This window comes from Pongo abelii, chromosome 3 (assembly GCF_028885655.2).
Source record: "Pongo abelii isolate AG06213 chromosome 3, NHGRI_mPonAbe1-v2.0_pri, whole genome shotgun sequence".
NCBI lineage: Eukaryota > Metazoa > Chordata > Mammalia > Primates > Hominidae > Pongo > Pongo abelii.
The window spans coordinates 14,323,828-14,349,919 of record NC_071988.2 but is presented as its reverse complement, the minus strand read 5'-3'; the positions used below and the strand labels follow the sequence as shown (position 1 = coordinate 14,349,919).

At 40.6% G+C, this 26,092-nt stretch overlaps 1 long non-coding RNA gene across 2 annotated transcripts in view; it reads left to right on the top strand.

Annotated features, from left to right (window-relative positions):
• LOC129058917 (uncharacterized) overlaps positions 1-26,092 on the top strand; it is a 45,759-nt gene that overhangs the window by 8,573 nt on the left and 11,094 nt on the right. Inside the window, exons 2-3 of one of the 2 annotated variants that reach the window (XR_008524360.2) lie at positions 415-535; positions 10,780-10,877. This is a non-coding gene — a long non-coding RNA (uncharacterized LOC129058917). The remainder of the gene's footprint in view (positions 1-414; positions 536-10,779; positions 10,878-26,092) is intronic. The other variant, XR_010139605.1, reaches the window with a different exon arrangement.

The following is a 26,092-nucleotide window of genomic DNA, read 5'->3' as shown; positions in this document are numbered from 1 at the left end:
GGGTAATAGTTCCATGTACTCTGGGCTGTCAGGCAATATCCAGGGTAGAGTGGCCCTGGAAAATATCTGATTCTCCTTTAGATATCACTAAGTGAACTCTGTACACCTTCTCGCTAACTCCAGATAGGGTTCAGATTCTCAGTACGGGGCTTCAGGCAGCCACTATCCATCCCAGAATGTCCATATGGAGTTGGCACAAGTTGTGAAAAATCATCTGAAATTTGGTGAGCAAGTCTGGATACCTGTTTCAAGAGGGCATGCATGTCCTAGGTGAACCACAGGGCATCGGGGGAAAGTCCTCCCTATAAGCACAGGAAGACCCTGAGAGAAGGCCAAGAAGGCAGATGATGAGAGTCTTCAAGCATTTAAAATGCCAGAGGAAAGATAACTTTTTCTTGCTACTTCTAAAAGCAGAGCAAAGAAGAGAATGCAAGACATTAAGAAGGATGAGATTCTGGTGACCAGTGGTGTATTAATGGAAGGAGAGGCCTTATGAAGTATGAGTGTTTTGCTGCTGCTGGCATTTAAGCTGAAGGTGAGATTGGTAGCTTGGATAAATTCTAAAAGTCTATTTGGGCACCATTCCATCTCAGCCCCAAGGACAAATAGGAGGACAATGAACACATTTTTATTATATTTAAGAGCCTGGCACATAAATTGTCTTCAAGAAATGAGAGTCTTTCCTTACATCTCTAGATTATATTGGGATCATATAAAGTTGCCATGTTTTTGTAGGTGATAAAGTGGTTGAAGGTTAGAAATTTTATGTGGTTCAACATCATTCACATAAAGTCAAGAGAATGGACTCAGATTCCTTAGACCCCTGCTGCATAAGGAAGAAGGATGCCCAAGAAACAGTGAAGAGTTCACTGCGTGTTGGTATTGGGAATATGGAGGAGAGTGTTAGGAACAGAGATGCACAAGGAAGGCAGTCAAGAAGCAGATCCTTCAAAGGCCCCTGGGGCCATGTTGAGGAATATGGTCTTTATTATGAAGGAAAGGAGGGAATGTGAATAATGATCTGGGAAATTGATAGATACACCTGTGATGAAATGGGTTGGTAATTCTGATACATTCAAAGAATCCCTTAATAAGATTCCGCTGTGGTCAAATTAGATTTTTAGAGTGGAATGGGATTGAAATGACTTCATAAAAAGTCTTTCTACATAAATTAATGGTGCAAGAAAGAAAATGGAAAAAAGTACCAATTTAAGAGAGTAAGCTGTTTGGGGCATGTTAGCTGTTGGAAAGGCCACCAATGAATGTTTTCATGACAGCTCTCAAAATACTGTCATAGTATATATGGTAGGATGTGTTTTGAGGCAACTACATTAGCCATGGCTTTATATCATTGGTAGCACATGAAGGTCCTAAAACTGCCAATATTTAATACTAATCTATAATTAGTCTTAATTAATTAGAACCAATTAATAATTCATTAATTAGAATAAATTTTCTCTCCTCTACTTGGAGACAGAAGACAGACAAACACGTATTGAAGTTTGAGCTGTCTTCTAACCCTCTGACCTTAGGCAAAGTGCTTTCTCACCCCACAACCTTGCAGATGAGCAGCGAGATGGGATAATAAACCATTCTTTGGGTTAATTACTATATCTAACAAAGCCATACTAAGTTTATGGCAAAATACATTTCATTAAGAAATTCTCTATTTAAAATACATTTTAGTTGGAAATAATGACTGAAGGATTAGTCAAAAGTAGAACTCCAGATTGCTAAATAGAAAATAGAAAAATCCTTTCTGAGAGTCCCTGTGACAGTGTGGAAGGGTTGCAGGTTTTAAAGACAGGCATTATATAAGTTTAAACAACTGCTCCATCTCTTAGTATATATAGGACGTTAGGTGAGCTACTTACCTCTCCTCATCTAAACAATAGGGACAAAGAGACAGTATATATAAAGTCATGGCACACAGTAGGCACTTAATAAAAAGACACTATTAATCTGATTATAATATATGCCTCCTCTGCTGGCAAACTGAGTAACTTTGAAGAAGCTGTTTTATCATCTGTTGCCCACCTATTTTGCTGATGATTATTGAACACCTGTTTGCTGAGTGACAGAATACCTTATTTAAATATTAATTTATGTGTTGTTTTTCACCTCTGCCTTATCATTTCATGAGTGTGGCCCAGCCTTCTGTATTTCCTTGCTTCAAGGATTTTGCAGAACAGGAAGAGTTTTATTGAAAACAACACTTGCTTTCTTTTCAGAAAGTCCAAGCCCAAGAGTATATGCTGGGGAGAGGGGAATGAGACACTCTTGATGGGAGGTTTTCTCACACCTGGAAAGACTGGGGGTCGGTGCATCTGTGAGAAGTAGAAATCGTCACCCTGCCTGGCTAGACCTCAGAAGGGAGGGCTGCCTGGTCCTGCTCAGACACCAGGTTCTTGGCCTTGACAGTGACTTCTAGTCCCCAAGCAGGGCTTGAAAGCAGAATACACAGATTCCAAAGGGAGAGGTCATTTACAAGACAAGACTGGGCATAATTGGTGTGAAGAAATACCTCCCAGGATTTTTGCCTGACCTTAGTGTTAAAGGTGGTGGAGGTAGGAGCCTAAATAATGTAAGAAACTAAAGCTCCTGTTGGCGTAGACTCTTGGAATCAGATTTATGTTGATTTCAAGAAAATAAAGAAATAGAACATTTCTTGCAGACTTGTGTTGATAAGATTAAGACCTGCTATAGTTGTAAGGCATTGGAAAATCTAAAGACAAATTTATCTCTGCTCTCTAAAAGCTTACCACCTATTTGGGAACTGCAGAAGATCATAAGACACCTAACAAATAACTATCATTCACAGCACTGTGAGATCGTGATATGTCACAAACTGCAGAAAAAGTTCTCAGTCATGAGAGGTAGACAGAATTTTGCAAAAGGCGGATAGCCAGGAGGATGGAAAAAAGTTTCTCCTGAAGGAATATATAAAAATGCACCCTCCCCTAATCATTGTGTGCCAATACTATTATTATGTAATTGCTATAGCAGTAAATGCATAAAGTTTTGTAGACCCTAACGTTCTTTTGGAAATATGCCTGCTTGATATGAAAGAGAAGTTTGGAAGCTGCTGATCGAATAGGGAACTGTATAGTTTATGATTTCTATAAAAGTGCTTAGAGTGTTATCTTCATAGAGTATGAGAAGCCAGAGAGACCTCAGAGGTCAACCAGCCCCTCCTACCCTTCCCGTTTTACAGGGGTTAAACTGAGGTCCATGTAGAATCTGGATTTACTGAGGCCTGAGGGTTATCATTTTGAAAGACTGTTGAGATGGTCAAAGTCTTGGTGTTAATTGGGTCAAATGTGCACCTCCACTCCTTAACAGCTGTGTGAGCAACCACTGCTGCTGTCTCTTGCCTGGACATATCTAGATTCCTAATGGGAAGTTTAGTCTTTGCCACAGCTGTGCACTGGTTACTCATCCAATTCATTGTTTTCATCACGTTACTTTCTTGTTTACAAACCTAAATGATTACTTCATTTAAAGAAAATCTAAACTTTGTGGTTTGGCATTCAAGGCTTTCTGTGATCTGATTCCAACCAAGTATTCTAAGCTTATCTCCTTCTGCACCATATGCATGCACTTTGTCTGCAGGGAAGCCTTCCTGCTACTTTCCACGCTGTTCTCTCAGTCTCCTGTGCTTTTGCTCATATTCTCCTCTCTGCCTGGAAGGCCCTTCTCACCAATCCTTATCTATTCTTCAAGGCCAGATTGCATGTTACTTTCTCTGAGGAGTCTTCCCTGGGTAAGGGATACAGAGAATCATGTGGACCTGAGTTTGAAACCTTACTCTGCCACTTAGGTCCTGAAACACTGCAGGCAGGTTACTTAATTTCTCTGGGGCTTAGTTTTCTCATCTGCCAAATGGGTAAGTCTACACCCACCTTGTGACCTGGTTGTAAGATATAAGTGGGTTAATTCTATTGTACTCGGCACAATTCTTTGTATCTGGTAAGTGTCCAAGAATGTGACTAATTACTGGTATTACTCCAGGGACCTGTGGTCTTGTCTTCTTTGAATTCCCACTCACTGTGAATTCTCTTATATTCTAAATTGCAATATCTAATTTTGCATTTTAGATATTGGAATGCACATTTTATTTCCCCATTCAATTGGTAGCTCCTTGAAGGTAGGATGATATTTTCTTCTAGACTGTCCCTATTGCATTGTCCTTTACCACAGTAGGTCCTCAAACTTAGGCAAAGGCTGACTTTCCAAGTGTGAAAATCCTGAAAAGAATTTGCTTTGCTGACACTTTTCCTCCTAAAAGTTGAACATAGTTAAAAAAAAAAAGTCAATTCTCTTAGAGATGAGAATCCCAATTGTTGGGCTTCTGTTTCATAGAAATACAGAAGAGAATTTGTGAAGTGACTAGTGGGGATTAGTACATTTCCATTAAATCTCGGGAAACATTGATTTAATGCTCAAAGGACATGTGGCCTCAACTCACCAGGACAACTCAACCTCACCATTTTCCAGCATGCATTGGTCTATGTGATACTTCAGAAAAAGTGGTTTCATGGTCAAATGAGTTTGGAAAACATTAGATTTTAATTAATAACCCTATCACGGGAGTCAGTGCACACATTAGCCAACTAAAACATGTGACACTTACTGAGGTAAAGAAATCAGCATTTAATAGCTAATAAGAATAGCTAACATTCTCTAAGCTCTCATTATATGTCAGGCATTTTGATAGCAGACCCTTACACAGACTCTCTAATTTAATCCTCAGAATGCCCATAGAAGATAGATGTGATTACTATCTTCATTTAACAGATAGAGAAACTAATTGTTTGAATGGGCCCAAGTTCACACATCATTGAAGGAGCAGAGCTGGGATTTGAAGCCAGATGTTTGTGACCCCTAAGCCAGAGCGCTGATCCACCATGGTGCACAGTTTTCAACATTCCAAAACTTGCCTGACCAGGAAATACTTTTGGTTATCCTCTTATTTTAATAATAACCCATGAAAGTGCTGTTCATTGCAAGACACTTGGGGGAATAGAGACCCGCCAGGCCCAAGCTACTTGTCTTATGGGCTCATCCAATCCATGCTCTTAGCACCTCTGTGCCTTTGCCTGCCGGCCTCTGCCTGGGGACCCCTGGCCCTCTTGGCTCTCTCATGATATTTTACTCATCTTTCAAGGTGTAGTTCAAGGACAGCTTTGTGGGGCGCTTTCTTTGATTTCAGCAGGCTGATTTGCAAAGCCCCTCTGTGTTCCTGCCATCTTTCCTATGCTGTTTTTAATGTTTGGTCTGTCTTTGTCAAGGACACGTTCAAAGAGCATTGATAAAGTATCTGGCACAGAGTGGACACTCTGTTAAGGTTTATTGAATTACCATGGTCTCTTTTTCTAGCCCATCAGCCATTGATCCCTAACCTTGGGGCATTTCAGGTCCAGGTTCACAAACCTGTGGCCCGAAACGTGGACTAAGCCTGGCTCACACCCAAAGCTAATACAGCATGGCTGCCACACTCCTGGCAGTTCATTGGTTAACACTCTTGTCGCTTGCAGACGCTGCCTTTCTCTCCCAGCCTCTCGGAGGCGAGGAGGTGCGATTAGGTCACTGTGGGCCTCTCTTATCAGCGCCCTTTATGGGATAACCCTGACCTGTCCTTTCCAGGGCTCTGTCCAGGTTTCATTACAAAGCCCCCCAGTGACTGCGCCTTAGATGAGTCAGCTGGCTTGGGCTTCATTAGCAACCCTAATAGCCTTTTTGTTTTTGTCCTCTTTGGGGCCTTCTGGGGCCCTGGGGTGGGGCCTGGCGGGCCTGACTTCCAGAGATGCCGCCAGCCTCCATTGGAGCCCGTGAGGAAGTTCGCGCTCCGGCTTCTCAGCAGTCACGTCATGCCACACTGTGCATTTCTCTGCCGCACCCGTCCCCAGGGTGCACTCAGGCGCCATGCAAACACTGGCCATCCCAGCTCTCGGGCTGCCTGCGATGAGGTCATGGGTGGGGCCCCGGAGACCCCACTCCTAATAGGGTGGGGGCTTCGCCAACCGGCCTGGGGATGGGCCGAGAGGACCGGGAAAGAGACAGTAATATTGTGTGTCCGACCCACTGCTCCCTCTCTTAATGTTCTATAGGCTGGTGTAGATAGAAGTGGAGGGGAAAGGGAGAATAGAAGATTTGGGAAAGAGAAGAATAAGGAATTGGCAGTCGCCGGTCATTTGCTGAACTAACTATGGGTGGAGAGAGGCAACTAATGGTGTTTCCTGATCACTTTGCAATGAGCCAATCAAGCTGATGTCTTGGTTTTCTATAAGTAGTGTCCTTCTTACCTCAATCCCTTTCTTATCATTGAGACCATGAGGCAGAGGAAGCCACGACAATCCACTTTATGCAACTAGAATTTGACACAGAAGGAAAAAATATTCCAGAAACAGAGAAAGAACTGGTGTAGCAAGAAGGCAGAGCCCTCTCAGCCCAAGAGCAGGGTCCTAGGCGGCCCTCACATTGCTCACCCAGGCCTAATGGCTGAGAAATTCGCCTTGCTAGTGTTTCTGTACCAGCGGGTTTTGCAGCCTGAGGTCACCTAAATGTCCCAAACCACTCAAGCTCTGTCAAATCCACAGGGTTTTATCATCTTTCCCTGTGAGCACGCATGTGTGCGTGAAGGAATGAATGTGGAGCTGTGATAAAATCTCAGCCTGCTGGAAGAATGTGCAGATTTCTGTGACAATCTAGTTTTTTGCACCTGGAATTGTGCCTCAGACAGATGGTAACACTGATAACAGAGACATTCTCAGGAAAAAAGAGAACAACACATCACATATTTATATGCCCCTCCACCTCAACCCACAAGATACTTCTCAAGTGACCAATGCACAGAAAAACAAGAAAATATCTTATCCTCGCTGCTCCCTACCTGTGTATGAGGCACAATCGAGAAGGCAAAGTCACCCTATTTAGATAACATTGTCAGCTGACTGTGACTTGAATTAATGAATGTTGAGTTGAACTGTTTCCTTCTCCCAGGATATATAATATCTGTAACATCCTCCCGTGTCAGTTACAAAGGAAAAGACAAATGATTTATTTAACTTTTAAAAATATATTCTGCAAAACAAGTTAATAAGAAGCCATAGTAACTGCACTTAGGAGGATTTTTGGAATGATATTAAAATCTTCCTTGGGAAACATTTCCAAGTTAATAGAAGAATCACAGCTCCGGAAGTTGAGTTGCATATAAAGGGATAAGAAAACATAGATAAGCTGACCTTGGCAATAAGTTAGCCTGTCACCACACTGACAAATGCTAAGTTCATCAGATTGGAGATTTTGAAGACTCCGCTTACATTTTCTGAAACAAATGGCATTTTTTATATAGTGAAAGATATTTACAGATGTTCATGCGTCAAGCAGAATAGAAAGTAGGAGAACGCTCTCCTGCGGAGGTTTTCTAACCTCTGATTTATCATTTGTTGACATACTTTTTACAAGTTCCCCCATGTCTTTACAAGGAGCTTTCTTAAGTTCTCCCAGGAAATATTTTGATGAAGGCCAAATAGGAGGGAAAAGGAGAAAAACTGCAGTGAAAATGGTAGCTTACCTTGTCTGGACATTGCTGATATCAAACTTTCCCCCAAAACATGAGGCTTTCTTGCTTTGGTTGTCCCATGAATATAGTAACCATTAAAAATTTAAAGCAGAAATATGTGTTTATTATTCAAAGCTGCTCCAAAACAATGCAAAAAATAACTTGATGAAAAATAAAGTGCTCATCTGAGCGTGAGAATGCGTTTGAAGCTTGGAGCTCATGCTGTTGTACGAAGTTTTGCAACTGTCTTTCTCAGTTTAAACAACCTCCCACTCCTTCTCCCAGGGACTTGCCAACTTCTATAATTTAAAGCAACTGCGATCCTTCCCATAATACTCACATTTCAAAGAGCTTAATATATACACTAGTTAAGAACAAGTAGGAGTGGGTAGTATTCTTCTGCAAACCCCAGACTGAGGCAAATGAAAAGCAGGGGTCTCAGGTATCTAAACAGTTCTCTTTCTCTCTTTTATCCATTGCTCTTCTTACCATGTTACTTCTAGTTGCTTTGCCTTTTAAAGTGATGCCTAAAGACTAAATGGTATCATTTCACTGGAAGCAAAAGGAGTACATAGGAAAGTTTATGCCCCAACTTATGGAAAAGTGATGCTAGTGAAATTATGTTTAAACATCACTTTTGCTAACAGAATTATTTCCATGCAATTTGTGCCTAATTTATCTACATGAAAAATCGGAATTATTATATGCGATTTTTTTCACAAAAGGGGAACTACCTAAAATGATGTTTGCATTGGTCTTATTTTAAACTTTATCTTACATACGAATCATAAACTAGAGAAGATGCTTACTTTGCCGTGTCTGTGGCTGAATAAATCTTCTAACATTTGATCTGTAACCAATGTTACAAATGTTATTATTTTTACTACTTTCCATCAACTGCCACTAAACCACATACACACACACACACACACACACACACACACGAGCATTTGTGAATTCAAATTATAGCCAACTTACAGTGTGATCAACTGAAAATGGTGATTTGAAAAATATTTGATAGTATATCTCAAAACAGATCTTGCTTAGTACCTGATAGATAATAGGTGCTCAAAAAATACTGAATAAATAAAGTATTGCATATGTTCACACCAACCAACAGTTTTGAAAATTTTGATTTGTGTATATGTTCCCATTAGAGATGGTTAATATGTCAAAGCTTGTATAGAAGTAAACATAGGACAATACATACCTTTGCCAGGCATACATTAATGAATAGTTATGATGTATAAAAGTTTCCTAAATGAATAGAAAACATCAGTTAAATAAACAGACCAATTGGTAGATAATAGAAATATTGACATGGGCATAATCTATTAAGTATATTCACTGTGCAAAGTTATGCAAACAAGTTTCAGGAAACAAACCTCATTTATTATTTCAAAAACTATAGCTTCCTTTCCACTGTGTTTTCTGAGTCACCTAAAATAACTATTATGCAATGGGCAGAGGATAATACCTCTGAGTTTAATTGTGCAAAGAAAGAAAGGATTTAAAACTACAAGGAAATGTTCAAGTTTTAGGTTTTATTTGCTGTGAATGCAGAGAAAATATGGAGTCTATTTTCACTCTAATTTCCACTGAGGAGAGATTTGCAGGCACCAGCACGTGTAGTGTCATAGACCTGAACTCAGATCCTGGATTTACTACATTCCAGTTAAATGACCTTGGATGTATTACTTTCTTTGAACTTTGGTTTCCTTAGTTGAGAAAGATTAAATGCCAATAAGTAAAAACAATCTATTCACATAATTGTATACAACAAATATGAATTAAGCACTTTGCTGCCCATCAGGTACTTATCAAGACCTATTGAGGAGTCACTGAGATTTAGGGATGTTCATGATAGCAGCTAGCTTAGCTTTTCCTGACCTATTTCAAAACTGATAATGGGCATGGGATGCTGCTCTGACAAAAACCTAAACACGGTGGCATTGGCCTCATTGTGTGTCAAGGGAACTGATATCAAAGGCTGAAAAGATGAAGTCCCATGTTTTGCAGTAGCTAAACATTTGGTGAAACTGACACCTATGACAGTTTGTAAGGCAATATGTGCTAAGTAACTGTGTAGCTCTAAGGGAAAAGGATGGGGAGAGAATGTTAGTTGTGTGTGTTGGGTACTTTTGAGTGCATTTGGCAAAGTGTTTCAAGAATGAGATGAGCTCAGGAAAGAAATAGCTAATTTATAAACAGAAATAGGAGGGAATTGGAAAAGAGTACCTACATTTGATGGCTTGTAGTAGCCTTCCAATTTTTTGAGGGACGTATATTGCTAAAAACAAAAAAACCTGTAATCCTGTACTACAAATATCTCTCAAGGCTGGGAACAACTTCTCCCACTGGCAGGAGGCTGGCTGTAGGCCTGCATGGAGGGAAAGCTCCCCGAAACCCACCTCTGAGGTGGCCAAGGAGAATGGGCAAGGGGAGCCTCTCAGAAGGAAGAACTGGTGGCCACAGAGAAATACTCCTTTGGTGGACAAAGTAATATTCCCTGGAGAGCAGAGCCACAGCCAAGAATCAACTCCACCTATAAGGGAGTGAGCCTTTACTATGTTGGCCTGGCCAGCCTGGGCATCAGTGGCTGCTCTGTTTCCCATTCTTCCCTTTTCCAAATTGGATTTTATATTACGGTTCTCTTATTGCTATTACATTGTGTGTGTGTGTGTGTGTGTGTGTGTGTATGTGTGTATGAGATATGGTTTGGCTGTGTCCCCACCCAAATCTCATCTTGAATTGTAGTTCCCATAATTTCCATGTGTTGTGAAAGGGACCAGGTGGGAGATAATTGAATCGTGGGGGTGGTTCTCCCATACTGTTCTCATGGTAGTGAGTAAATCTCATGAGATCTGATGGTTTTGTAAGGGGAAATCCCTTTCGCTTGATTCTCTTTTTATTTTCGTTTCTGTTTTTTTTCCTTCTTTTTTTTCTCTCTTTCACTTGATTCTCATTCTCTCTTGTCTGCTGCATGTAAGACATGCCTTTTGCCTTCCACCATGATTGTGAGGCCTCCCCAGTCACGTGGAACCTTGGATCCATTAAACCTCTTTTTCCTTATAAATCACCCAGCCTTGGGTATGTCTTTATCAGCAGCATGAAAACAGACTAACACAGTGTGTACCTGTGTGTGTGTATGTGTGAGAGAGAGAGACAGAGAGAGAGAACTTGTACGTTTCATTCATAGATCACTTCCTTTCTAGTTCATAGGTCACTGGATCAAGAGACAGCCACACCCAGAGTTACGCAGAGAACTCCACATGCCCCAGAAGTCCCGATCACCTCGGAGGTGCTGAATGCAGTGAGTGGTGGGATTAGAGGTTGCTTACTGTTGGGGGTTGGAGTGGGGGCGGTGGGAGGGGCAGTAGGGATGTTCTGCGTTTGGAAAGAGGAGAGGACGTTGATTCTTGGTAACCAGGGAGTAAACTATGGCAGATACTTTTGGTGCTTACTGATGCTTATGTATTCTTCTACATTTCCCAGCCTCCTTTGCAGTGTGGTTGACTGTATGATTAATTTTTGGTCAATGGGATGTGAGCAGAAGTCATGGGGCGGGTACTTCTGGGCTGAGGTAATCAAGAGCTGATGTGCCTACTCCACATTCTTTCTCCTTCTTTTCTCCATGTGGCTGGAAGCAAATGACTCAGAGGAGGTGGAGCCCAGTAATAGAAGGAAGGCTGAACCCTGCGGGATCCCTCAGTGGTCTGCTGCCTAGGAGAGTTGTTTAGCCTGCATTGAATCTTCCTGAATAGTATACACACTTACATTGTGTCTCTCCATGGATTTTTGGGATATATTTGTCATAGTTAGCTAGTGTCAGTTGCTCTAATACAAGCACTTTGAAAGCTTCTTGGAGTATTAAGTAAAATATTATATTTAAAGAATGGAGAAAATGTTCCAACCCAATAGTAAATGCTCAACAGATGAGAGCTATTTTATAGAACACCATATTAAGGTGTAATGGTATACAATATGCTATACCTATTTAATGTTTACAACTTGATGAGTTTGGAGATAAATATACACCAGTGAAACCACAATCAGTGCCACCTATATATCCATCTCCCCCCAAAATTTTTTTCTCCCTCCTTATTTATATTTGTTATTTTGTCATGAGAACACTTCATATAATATCTTTTCTCTTAGCAAATGTTTAAGCATACAATAAGTATTGTTAGCTGTAGATACTATGCTGTATGATAAATATCTAGGATTTATTCATCATATATAACTGAAACTTTCTGCCCTTTGATAGCTATTTTTATGTTAACTGTAAATCCCTACTTTCTTGCCCTTGCAAAGATAATCCAGTTAAATGCCAGTTGTGAGTACTTGTACAAATTTGAGCTTTATAAATTGTGTGCTAATAGGCTAAGTAAATTGAAAATCATGGAAAGAGTAGTGAGAGAAATAGATGTTGAAAACAAAATTTACTCTACATATTTTAAAAATATATGCATTTATTAAGAAAATTATCCAATGACTTACTATTAGATTTTCATGAACAACCTTCAAAGCAGAGCGTAAAGGAAATTATAAACTCCAAGTTATTAATACAAGTTAAATACTCTCCATAACATTTACTGCTATAAACTCCACTTGCCTAAATGTTTGCTTTACTGTGTGTTCTGACATTGACTGTTCCAGGCTGCTTCTCAGTGGAAATAGAGTAAATGTCTTATTAATGCTGACCAAGAGCTAATTTTCCTACAAACTGCCATTCACTGAGGCCACATGCTTTTCCTACTGGCTTTGAACTGCTCTGAACAGAGGTACAGAAGGTCCTAGTTCATACACTTTATTTCCTCCTCAGGTATTTGGAGCATTTCCACTAGAAATGCAGCTTCCTTCATTCCACAGACCTTTTAAAAATGGCCAGACCCTTTTTTCCTTCTATGATTTCAAAGCAACAGTAACAATAATTGCAAACATTCATTGAGCATTAACTCTGTACTAGGCAGTATTTTAGTGCTCTATAAATATACAAACTCATCGTATGCTGCCAACAAGCCTATGAAGTAGATACCAACATTGTCCTTATTTTACCAATGAAGAATGTGAAATACAGAGGGGTTAAGTGACAAGCTCAACGTCACACAGAAGGTAAGAAACAAATCTGGGATTTGAACCTAGGCTGTTTGTTTCCAGCAATCCAAGCTCTCAAGTGTTGGTGAAAACACATTCATGTCAAATGAAAATATGCTTAAACCATGTATTTTCCTTAGTATTCATTGCTAAGATGGGTATTTGAGATGAGTACAGATTACTTCTGAAAGATGTTCTAAACTGCTAGAGGCAGCAAACACTTTCCTATCTGAATGCAATTATAAGGCTTGAGGATTTTTCATGTTTTTCATATATTAGGCTTTGTATGTTAACTTTATTTCTATTCCTTTGCTTGCATGCAGCATCCAAGTTTCAAATTATATCCTGAAACCCAGGTAGCTTCATCTAGATTTTATAATACAGTCTTTGCTGAGTTCTATCAAACATGTGAAGACATTGAGGAAGAGGTCAAGGAAAAATGAGCCTTGCTTGAAAACCCCATATTCCCTTTGGTATACATTACTAATGTTTGGAGATTGGAACTCAACCGAAATGCTTTTATTCACAGTGGTAGAAAATGATCTAACCCAACTTCAAAGGGAAGCCACTCAGGAGGTGCTGAGCTTCTTCCCAATTGTCAGATGGCACACAGATGCCCACCATGTGCTTGTCACTGTGGAGTACTGGAGACACAGAAGTCATGTCTTTGAGTTTGTAGTCTCTGAGTCACTTTTCATAGGTTTTGGTCATGGTGAGCAAATCTGAAGGCTTCTTTTTACTTTGTTCATGATTTAGGGTAGCAGGTCAACTTATTGTAGATAGTCAAAACTGGAAAAGGAGACTAGAAAAGATCTGTTTGTAGACTGCAGGATCAGAGATTTGGAATAAGACTTGAGAGTGTTTTAATTCACTCTCTCACTCTATTCCTGACCCATCTGCACGTCCTTGGCAGATGGCCATACCACTTCTGCTGGACTGCTCCTAGGGAAGGGGGCCATGGCTTCACATGGCATTAGAATAATTCTCTGAGCAACAGTGACTATTTCTCCTCTGTTTTCCACATGCAAGAGCCTTTCAGATATCCAAAGGTAATTTTCAGCCATCCCCCCCCGCACCCAACAACTTTACCTCCCTTTCTTCAAGTTCAATGATTTTAAGTGTTCTTCATGCAGTATGACTTCAATTAGGTTACCATCTTGGTTGGATGCCCTCCAGTGAGCCAATATCTAATTAGTGGCTAAATGACTCATGAGCAGTGTGGTAAGGTGACCAAGAAATCAAAAGTCTGTGTTAGAGACTTAACTCTGCTATTGGCCTTGAGAAGTCATTTTCCCACTCTTGGCCTCTGCATATTGTGGCCACCTATATTACACCTATCTGAGGTTTCTTAATTAGCCCTTGACTCTCATCCTCTGCCTGGTCTCCTTTCATGGGTCAGGTGTTCACCATTTAGAATCTACAGGACAATCCAACGTCTCCTTCGGCATCGTTTGTGCTTTTCTAACACTTGCAGGATCTCACTTCCTGGAGGTAGTGCATTTCCTTCAGGTTTAATATCTCAAACTGTATCATAACTTTTTCCCCTTAAACCCACTCTTCCTGAGTTGCTTAATTCTGTCATTAATACCACAGTCCTCTCAAGTGTTCAGGATTTTAAACACATGTTATTGGTTTTACTTCCTCTTCTTCCCCAAAACATTCAGTCATCAAATCCACATTGTCTTTTCTTTATTATATCTCTAAAATTGGCACCCTGTAGCACTTCTATTATTACATTTTTAAAAAACCTAGTGTTGCCCTAGAGTATTGTCTGTGGAATTATACTCCTAAAATGTTCCATGATAAAAGAAGTTTGGAAGATCATAGTTAATATGGGAATCTCCAAGAGGGGTATGTCAATTAACTATTTCCATATTACAAAACCCCCGAAACTTAGTGACTTGAAACAGTAACCATTTATTATTCCTCATAAATCTGTGGGTTGCCTGGGGAGTTTTGCTGATCTTGGATGTGCTTGGCTGTGCAGTTATGGTCTTGGCTGAGGCTGACTATCACATGTCTAGTGGTCTTCTGGCTGTTGGTTGGTCTAGGATGGCTTTGGCTGGGTAACTGGCTCTGCTCCGTGTGTCTCATCCTCCAGCAGGATAGTCTGGACATGTTCTCAGGCAGTTGAGAGAGCCCGAGGGAAAAGCTGGAAATATTCAAGTACTTTTTCAAGTCTTTGTTTGCATCAAGTTTGCTATTGACCCATTGGCTAACGCAAATGTCATGCTCAAGACCAGAGAGTCAGTGAAAGAGTCCACCAAATGACATGGATACACGAAGGTGGAAAATACTGGTACCATTGGTGCATTTGGTCTTCTACTAAGGGGTAAAATATTCTATGTTTTTACAACAAAACACTTGATTCAAAGAATGCTAACTTGAGGAGCACATTATGGTACAAATATTGTGCAAAGCACATTCATGTAATGATACTTGCCTTTCCTTTCCATAATCTTCTTTCCCTTGTCTAGTTTCCCTCCAACAGAAAAGGCATTATTATCTTCTTGGTCCAAGAATGAAATTCACTGGCCATGATTCACTATTTGTGGAGACGCAACCTTGAATGTTTAGGGCTTCTTTGGCTGAATTCTCTTCCTATTCTGTGGTAGAACAAGGAATTATCTGTCTTCTTAGGGTGGGCAATTCTCTTGTCTACATATTTTTTTTTCCTGTACTCAGGTGAGGTGGATGATTTTCAGTTTTCTGTTTTCATGTAGTTACAGGCAAGTCATCTCCCTACAGAGTGAATCCACCATTATTTTAGTGTGTTTTAGATCTTGGGTCTGTACAGTTGATTAAAAAAAAACCCCTGGATTTAGCACTGGCTTTGAAGATTAAGGGGTTAGAGGCTGAGAGTAGCAAGGTTTTCTTCAACTTCGAAGCATAAGCCTTGTGCTTTTCAGCACCACTCCCAGAGATCAGTTTTTCTTCTCCCCGACCAGAGGATGGTATTAATGGGCACTGGCTCAGCTGTTAATAAAAGCATGACTTTATCTCTCACTTGGCTATTAATTCTTGCATGCATAGTTCTCTTGGCAGAGTAAAGCCCTGCTTACAAGGAGTCTCAATGCTGTCAAGCTGCAGTAGTTTATCTCACTCACAGGGTACTTACCACTTTCTGCTTCATGTCATAGCTCTTCATGTATGTGCCTTTGTGTGCATGTGTGGTTTTTATTTTCCTATACTAAAGTCTAAGTTTCTCAAGGACTGGGATTATGTCTTGAACTTTTGTAACTTTCTGTTATCCATGGTGCTTCACACAAAACTTGTGTTTATGTACATATTTTAAAAAACGCCAAAGGAAGCCACACAAGACTGAAACCATTTGAAAGGTTATATAGTGAAAAGGTGGTTAGACTTAGGAAGTAAATTTCGGGTGTGCATGCATGCTTTCACCCATTTTCAAACAATCATTAAGTGCTATCAGATACAATGCTTGGGTCTGGGCATTATCTTGTGAACCCTAATGAGGAAGAGATAATACGAAATTGAAATGATTACATTCTGATGATAGATTATTGCCAGAATGAAAGAGGAATGGGAAGAAAGTAAAAAAAAAAAAAAACCAAAAACATGTTTACTTGGATTTGGTCTCAGGAATGGACAGAATCCTTGGCTCAACTTTTATTTTGCTTTCATGAATAAACTCATACCTGATTATGGAGTATGATTCTTTTAATTCACAAAGGGTCAAAAGAAAATGTTATAGAAATCTATGAGAGGATAAATGTTCAAATTTATTTTCAAATTAGCTCAAACTTGATATTATATGTTTTCATTGATAATATTGTTTTTTGAAATTTGCATCACAATTTATGCTGTAAGATTCATGCTTCAAACCAAAATACCAGACTGTATCTAGAATAAAGCTAATGGTTCAAAAATATGAAGCAAAGAGTAGTGCATACTTTTTATTTCGATGATTTTTGGGGTACATGTAGTTTTTGGTTACATGGATAAGTTCTTTAGTGGTGATTTCTGAGATTTTAGTGCATCGTCACCCAAGCAGTGTACACTGTACCCAATTTGTAGTCTTTTATCCTTCACCCACTCCCAACCTTCCTCCTCTTAGTCCACAAAGTTCATTATATCATTCTTAATACTAGGGCATACTTTTTAATATAATTGAAACCTACAATAATTGCAGCATGAATATGAAGGGGTCTTATTGGGCAAGCTGCTCTTGGGACCAGACTTATATACACAAATCCGACCTTAAAAGTTGATGAGAGATGTAGATTTACTAAAGGCTTTGGGAAGAGATGGATTACATCACACATTGAACAGCAAAACTTAGTTCAAAGCCTTGCCATTACAAGGCTATGAGCTGAGCTGTGTCCTCCAAATTCACATGTTGAAGCCCTATCTTCCAATGTGATGGTATTTGGAGGTGGGACCTTTGTAAGGTAATTAAGTTTGGATGAGGTCATGAGGGTGGCCCTCATGATGGGATGATTGCCCTAATAAGAAGAAACATGAGAGAGCTTGCTTCTTCACTTTCTGATATGTGAGGACACAGAGAGGAGGCAGCTGTCTCCAAACAAGAAAGAAAATTTTTATTGGGGAACTGAATTGGCTGGCACCTTGATCTTGAACTTGGCCAATTCCGGAGCCAAGAGAAATAAATTTCTGTTGTTTAAGCCACCTAGACTATGGTGTTGTGTTATGGCAGCCTGAGCTGACTAATGCAGTATTGCACCAGAATACTAAGTGTAAACCAAGACTGTCCTTGACACACCAGAATATATGGTAACTCTACCCATTAACCTTCCTTCTTTGCTCCTGAGTCCAGTTGTCATTTCTTCTGACCTTAAAACATATTGTAAATGTCCATCTCATTAGGGAAATGCAAGTTTAAAATATAGTAATGCAACACTACATACCTACTATCATGGCTAAAATGGAAGATTAACAGTGCCAAAAGCTGACAAGTATATGGAGCAACTAGAACTCTGGTGCAGTGCTGATGAGAGTATAAAATGGGACAACCACTGTTTGGCACTTTCATAAAAACTTAAATATGCTCTTATCATGAAACCTAGCAATTCCATTCTTAGGTTATTTACCCAAGATAAATGAAAGAATATGTCTACAATAGTTTTTGTTTGTTTGTTTGTTTGTTTTAGACAGGGTCTCGCTGTGTCACCCAGGCTGGAGTGCAGTGGTACGAACATGGCTCATTGCAGACTCCACCTCCTGGGCCCAAGCGATCCTCCTGCTTCAGCCTCCTATGTAGCTGGGACCACAGGAGCATGCCACTACACCTGGCTAATTTAAACAATTTTTTTTTTTTTTTTTGTAGAGGCTAATTTAAACAATTTTTTTTTTTTTGGTAGATACAGGGTCTCACTTTGTTGCCCAGGCTAATCTCAAATTTGTGAGCTCAGGTAATCCTCCCACCTTGGCCTCCCAAAGTGTTCAGATTACAGATGTAAGCCACCACACCCAGCCAACAAGAAGTTAATAAAAAATATTCATAGCAGCCTAGTTTATGATAGCAAAAAAATGGAAATACAATATCCATCTGTAAGTGAATAAATGAACAATTTGTAGTATATCTATATTACATCCATATGATAAGACACTACTCAGCAATTGTATTAGTCTGTTCTCATGCTGCTAATAAAGACATGTCTGAGACTGGGTAATTTGTAAAGGAAAGAGGTTTAATTAACTCACAGTTCCACATGGCTGCGGAAGCCTCGCAATCATGGCGGAAGGTGAATGAGAAGCCAAGTCACATCTCACATGGCAACAGGCAAAGAGAGCTTGTGCAGGAGAGCCTCATTTGTAAAACTATCAGATCTTGTGAGACTTACTCACTGACATGAGAACAGTATGGGGGAAACTACCCCCGTGATTCAATTATGTTCACCTGGTCCTGCCCTTGACACGGTGGGATTATTACAAGTCAAGATGAGATTTGAATGGGAACACAATCAAACCATATCAGCAATAAAACTGGAAACAATCCAAATGTCTATCAGTAGGTGAATAAATAAATAAATTGTGTAAATCCTATCTGATATATGTAACATGGGCAAATCTCATAAACACTATGCTGAGCCAAAGAAACCAGATACAAAAGAGAAGATACTGTGTGATTTCATGAAATTCTAGAACAGGCGAAACCAATCAATAGTGACAAAGCCGATCACTGGTTGCCTGGACTGGGGGTAGGAGTAAGACTGAAAGCAAAGGGGCTCCAGCAAAGCGTCAGAGGGTGACGGGAATTTCCTATGTCTTGGTTGTGGTGTTGGTTACAATGGTAGACAGTGGTCACAACTCACTGAACTGTACATATAAAACAGTTGCATTTTATTACAAAATTGATTTAGATAAAAAAAACCCCTGAAAATAATTTCCTCAATTATCTTGAGAATTCTGACTCTTCCCTTCAGCTTGCATGTTGTGTTCAGAAAAGCAAATGCTATAGTATTTGGCAAAAATTATGATGATTTATTGATCTTCAGACATGCTGTGAGTTGTCCTCATATTATCGTTTCACAGATATATGTCTGATAAATGTTAGAAAATATTGAAATGTACAGCGATTTGGTAGTTGTTTTGAATTATTACCTATAAACTGGTCTTATTTTTATATATTTATTTTAATTTATTTACTTATCTAGGCACAATGTTCTAAACTAAAATTCGAAAACTTTTATTGGCTACAGCCACTGGATTCTTAGGACAATACTTCTGGCTCATCTTTACCTTCTTTTCATTAAGCCTTCCATTGTCCTGGATTTAAATGCCACATAACAACAAAAATCCAGCCTAGAGGTAACTAGGCACCAACTTGATTAAGGATTGGTCAGGTTATCCCAACTATGAGCCACCAACACAACTTAAGAAGTGGAGACTGGCATCTGGTGGCCAGCTGTTTCAACTCCTTAAAAAATACTTTAAAAGCCTTCCAGATGAAACAAAGTATGCAGGTGGTATCACTTAACTTGATGATATGACTCACTAGGCATCAGAAACTGGGTTCCCAACAGTTTTCCATTTGAACTATTAAAACGTCAAAAGAGAAAGTGGCTGATGGTGGATGCTGAGGGATATCGTTTGGTGTTTTCAACAAGAATCTAGTCCCATAGCTGGAAGGGATCCATGACATTACTGAAGCCAGTTGTTTGCTTCAGGCATGAGGGAGCACTATGCAGAAAGTTGTCAACAGCAGAGTTCTTCCAGGGCATCTCTTTTTGGCCCACTCTGATGCCACCAGCTTTTCTGGGTTTCGCTTAGTGATTAGATCCAACTCTCCACTCTGCTCAGTGGACTGACAGCAGAACCTGGGGTCACCAGGGCTGGGGTGGTTTCCAAGAGATGGTTTCCAGGTGTTTGGCCCTCTCGTTCTATGAACTCCTCCTTACATCTCACCGCTGTCTCTAGAGCAGCATCTTTTAGCAGAAAGACCACAGAGTTATTTTTCTCCAAACACGGTTTTTCAAAAGCAGAGGCTCAGAGCTAGGACATGATGTTCCCAATGACAGCTGCTGATGCCAGGTCTAGAGACCATGTTTCCTGCCTTCAAATATGCCTACATTACCCTCAGGGTGTGGTGTGGTTTGAGGCATTTTAGAGAAAAGACACCAATCCAAAAATATATCCTCAAAAATGCTATTTAAATGCTCTCCCTTTGGATTTACTGTCATAAATTGCAAACCACAATGGTAGGTTTTCCTGAGCCTCCTAGACCAGGTTTGAACCCCTCATAGTCATCCTGTGCCATTAGTCCTGGAATGCTCAGCTGTTGTCTAGCTGCTGGCATGCCATTCCAGTGAAGATAAGGATTTGAGTTGGTCTTGGTCACAAATGAGCAAGCCTGTCACATAGCAGCCAGTCACTCACTATATAATTGCTGGACCAATTAATGAGTCAATCTATCAGTCTTTTGTGCTTTGGTAAAAATGTGCTTAATACCAGAGTTGCTTTTATAACAATCTACTAACACCAGCATATCTATGGGGGTAAGTGTACAGGGATGTTATTTGGAGGAAGGAGAGAAGGAGAAAGCATGGTTGACTTTTAAGTGGGAGTTTGGGTTCAAACGCTAGCTGTTCTGTGCACATAGGGCAGGTAACTGAGGACACTGAGTTACCTGCCTTAGGTAACATAGCAAGTCCACAGCAGGAGACTGAGGCTCCCTGAGAAGGGAAGTGTCTTCTTCATACCCATGCTGTTTGGAGAATGAAATGAGATAATGCATGTGCAAGCACAATCTCAAATGAGCTATATTTGTTAACCACATTGTGAGAATCTCCTGTGACATACATTTTTAGAATGAAGCATGTGGATGAATCCATAATTCTAAATGTTGTAAAATAGTGATTTTCAAGCTCTAATATTGTACATGGAACTCACTGGTGTGATAGGCAGAATTCAAAGATGAGCTCCTGGTCTCTCAAAGATGTCCCACCGTAATCCTGAAAATGTGTGAATGTGATGAAATATCGCTCCACTGATGAAGTTTCATTATATGATACAGTTGACCTTAAGATCTGGGGTGGGCCCGATCTGATCCCACGTGCCCTAAAAGGCAGAAAGCCTCCTCCCACTGATCGCAACATAGGATTTCGGAGAGATTTGAAGTATGAGAAAATTTGAAGCCGACACACTCAGTATGTGTTGCTGTTTGGAACCTGGAGGAGATCACATGAGAAGGAGTGCAGGCAGCCTGTAGGAGCCAAGAGTGACAGCTCACAGCCTATGAGGAAGCATGGATCTCAGTCCTACAGTTGTAAAGAAAAGGAATTCTGCCAACAACCTCAATGAGTTTGAAGCAGATTCTTCCTCGGTGCCTTCAGATAAGAGCCCAGCCCTCCCAACTCCCTGATTTCAGGCACGTTAAAACTCTGAGTAGAGAATCCAGCCAACCCTGTCCCACACTCTACTCCCACTTCTGACCTAGAGAACTTTGAGCTAATAAATGGGTGTTGTTTTCAGTCACTATGTTTATGGCCATTTGTTACTCAGAAAAGAAAATGAATCTACCTGCAGCTCTGGCTATAATGATGACTCATTCTGATTCAGTGGGTCTGGGATGGAGCCTGAGAGTCCGTGTTTCTAAGGTGTTCCAAGGTGATACCAATGCTGGGATTAAATTTTAAGAAGCAAGACTCTAAAGAACACAGCATTACAACACAATCAGTCAAATCTTTTTTTCACCAATAATATCCCATTTAGGAAATAGTGGGATTCTTATTATTTGGAAAATAGGGAATCATGGAATAATGTGAATTCTTATTATTAGTTATCTTTCCTGCCTATTTCCTGACAGCCTTTTCCTAGGACCATTTTTTGTGTTTTTCTTATTTTTTCTATTTTTCTATTAACTCTGGAATTGTCTCTCCAGAGCATAATGTGGCGCAGTGGAGAGAGAAGGTCTTTGCTGCCCTTCATTAGGGAGCATAGTTCATCTCCCCTGGGATACATTATCTAAAGTCAAGGGGCTTCAGTTCCCCCTATAAAAGAGGCCTATAAAAAAGCCTTCATCACAGGATTTGATTGTCAATTTTATATGTCAGCTTGGCTAGGCAATTGGTGCCCAGTTGTTTGGTCAAACATCAGTCTAGATGTTGCTGGGAAGGTATTTTATAGAGAGGATTAATATCTACAATGGTTTGACTTCAAGTAAAGCAGATTAGCCTTGAATAATATCGGTGGCCTTGATCCAATCAGTTGAAGGCCTTGAAGGCAAAACCAAGATTTCCTGGGAAATAAGGAATTCTGCCTCAAGACTGACATGGCAATCCTGCCTGAGATTCTAGCCTGCTGGCCTGCCCTACAAATTTCAAACTTGCCAGCCCCACAATCATATGAACCACTTCCTTAAATCTGTCTGTCTATCTATCTATCTATCTATCTATCTATCTATCTGTCTAGCTAGCTATCTAGCTATCTGTCTATCACCTATCTATCTAATTGATACAAGAGTGAACAGTGTTGCAAACCAAAGAAACCAAGGGTTTTTGCCAGTTCTGGACATGGACAGAAGAATTACTTTAGGTAAGAGGAAACCGGGAATGCACAGATTGAAAAATAGCATCAATAGCTATCTATCTATCTATCTTATATCTATCTATTTTCTCTATCTTTATCTACTCTATCTTCATCTATACCTTTGGTTTTGTTTCTGTAGAGAACCCTGACTGATACACAGAAGTTAAAAGGCGTAATAGCATACTGGAGATATTAATGAATGCTCATTATTATTTGTAATTAGTATCACTCCATGTTTCAGTAAAATAGATGAAGGAATGTATGACAGGAAGTGTCTATTGTGGATTCCTGTATTTCATGCCCCTTATTTGGTCACATCTGTTGGTGAGGTGCTTAATTCATTTCCCGATTTAAAGGGCTATTTGGTGATGTAGATTTTGCAGTATTCAAGAATTACAGACTATGGAGATGATTATCTTTGACATAAGCAGCCAAGTTAGGGATCATGTTATAATATCCCTGTGAAGGGAACATGAAAGTAGTTGTAGGGGGAGGATGGGCAGCAAGGAAGTACTTCTGAAATAATACCAGGTGTTACAATGGGAATGATACTGATGCCTCCCCTTCAAGTCATTGTTTCTGATTGTCCACATCTGCCTTCCAATGGGCTTGTGAACAGTGTTGGAATCCGAAGAAACCAAGGGTTGTTGGCAGTTCTGGACATGGATAGGAGAATTACATTAGGTAAGAGGAAACCGAGAGTGCACAGATTGAAAAATAGCAGCAATCTTGTGTACTTGTGTAGTGTTTGCAGAGTAAGGGGTGATTTTACTTTCATTATCTCATCTAACTTTTACAAGGAGAATATTGCTATCTTTGTTTATACATGAAGGCATTGAGGCACCAAGACTTTGGGCTTTTCTGAGCAAGTTTACTCAGCAAGCCAAACACAGACCCGAGATTGAGCCCAGGACTGCCTGGTTTTAGGGACAGCCCTTTTTCCTCTGCAATAGGCATCTTGCTATGCTATCATTACATTCCAGGAGGCTACCAAAGTCACCAGCATTCAGAGATAGCAGAAATTCTTCTTCAATCTTGCCTCCTGGGTTCAGTGGAGAAACTTAGTGATTATGGGGAAACTCTTAGGACACAGAGCTCTTCGATGATAGAGGCATTATATATGACTCAGGCAGGAAGGAGGGGGTGAGAGTTGTCAAGGAGGATGGGAACTGGCGAATGCACAATAAGGCTAAGGTTATTAGTGCTCAAGAAATGAGATCAGTTATGTTAAGAGGAGGGTTATGAATTTTTAATGTAGATAGAACAGACAAAAATTTTCAGGAAGAAATTCTCTTAGTGGTAAGGCACATTAACACTTCCTGAAGATGCTCAAACACTGATGTTTTGGGGGACCAGGAAAGAAAGACAGTTGAGTGAGTTGGCTCTGTAGAGGACAGTGGAGAGTCAAGGCCACTCTGCAGAATTGGGAAGTCTGTCCCAACAAGACATCTATAGGCCAAGTTCTTGAGGCTACTAGCTTCCTGTCTTTACCTCTAGGACCAAACAGTTCCATCCTCCCCAGTCAGAAGGCAAGAGTTCATGTTCCCTTTCCCTGGGGAAATTGGGAGAGCATGCGCTGAGCCCAGCTCTCCCCTCTAAGTGGGAAGGAGACAAGCCTATGACATTGAGGAGGTGCTGGTTGCTATAATGGTACCAAAGAGTGAAGTGGCTTAACCAAGCAGAGGGCTCGGCTCTTCATTCTTTCTCCTCCATTTCTACTCATCACCTCGCTACTTTTGATCTCCAACTTTGTATAGCTTTGAAACAATTTTTCAAACTATTTTGGAATTTAAAACTTTCTTGGCTCCAGTGTTGTCTTTGGGGTGCTGTAGCACAGTATCATACATTGGGTGGATTATACATAACATGAATTTATTTCTTATAGTTCTGGAAGCTGCAAGTTGGAGATCAGGGTGCTAGCATGGTTGAGTTCTGGTGAGGGGCTCTCTTCTGAGTTGCAGACTGCTGACTGCCTGTCGCATTCTCATATGGTGGAAAGAGGGTGAGAGAGTTCTCTGGGGTCTTTTTTCTAAGGGCACTAATTCCATTTACAAGGGCTTTAATCTCATGACCTAATTACCTCCCAAAGACGCCATTTCCTAATATTGTTACATTAGGGATTAGGATTTCAACGTGAATTTTGCGGGGACGCAAACATTCAACCCATTGCAAGTGTGTATTCAGCTATGGGAAAGGCAGTAGAGGCAGTGTCCTAGGTAGGTCTGACAGTCCCCCCTATAATGGATTGAATAGCGTCTGTTGAAATTCCATATTTGCTGAGAACCTCAGAACGTGACCTTTTTTGGAAATAGAGTCTCTGCAAATGTAATTATGTAATGGGTCTTGAGATGAGGAGATCATCCTGGATTATCCAGGTGGGTCCTAAATTCAATGTGTTCTTATAAAAGACACACAGAAGTAGCTGGGTGTGGTGGCTCATGCCTGTAATCCCAGCACTTTGGGAGGCCAAGGCGGGTGGATCCCTTGAGTCCAGGAGTTTGAGACCAGCCTGGGAAACATGGTGAAACCCTGTCTCTACAGAAAATAAAAAAATTAGCCAGGCGTGTTGGTGCATGCCTGTAGTCCCAGCTACTCAGGAGGCTGAGGTGGGAAGATCGCTGGAGCCCGGGCGGTCAGGCTTCAGTGAGCTGTGAGCATGCCACTGCACTCCATTCTGGGTGACAGAGCATGACCATGTCCCCCCCCCAAAAAAAAAAAAAAAAAAGATACACACAAAAAAAGAAAGACACACAGAAGGAGACATAGAGAAGAGGAGATGGTCATGTGATGATGGAAACAGAGATTGGAGTAATGTAGCCATGAGCCGAGGAATGCCTGGAGCCCCCAGAAGCTAAAAAAAAGACAAGGAATGGATTGTGCTCTGGAGACTTCAGAGTTGGCACTGGCCCCAACGACACATCGATTTTGGACTTTTAGCCTCCAGAACGGTGAGAGAATACATTTTGGTTGTTTTAAGCCACCAAGTTTGTGGTGATTTGCTGTGGTGGCCCTGAGAAATTAATCTACCTCCTCCATAGTCATCTCAGGCTTCAGCACCTCTCTCCCAGGCAGTGGGAATCATCATCTACTGGGTGACAAGCAAGTTGAAAGAAGATTAAGGTTAATTCCCTCCGAAGCTCTCTGGGTTCAAATTCTGGCTCCAGTGCTTACTAGTTGTGTGACCTTGGGCAAGTTATTTAATATCACTGTGCCCCAGTTTCCTTATCTACAAAAGGGGGACAACAGTAGGACGTGCCTCATAGAATGGTCAGGAGAGGGAAAGTTACACTGCTGTAACAGATACCCCCAGATCTCAGTGGTTTCCAACAGCAGAGGGTTATATCTCTCTGATGCTCTGTCTTTATTGTGGATTGGCCGGGAGTTCTGCTTTCTATTGTCAGAAGCTTGTTATTACAATTG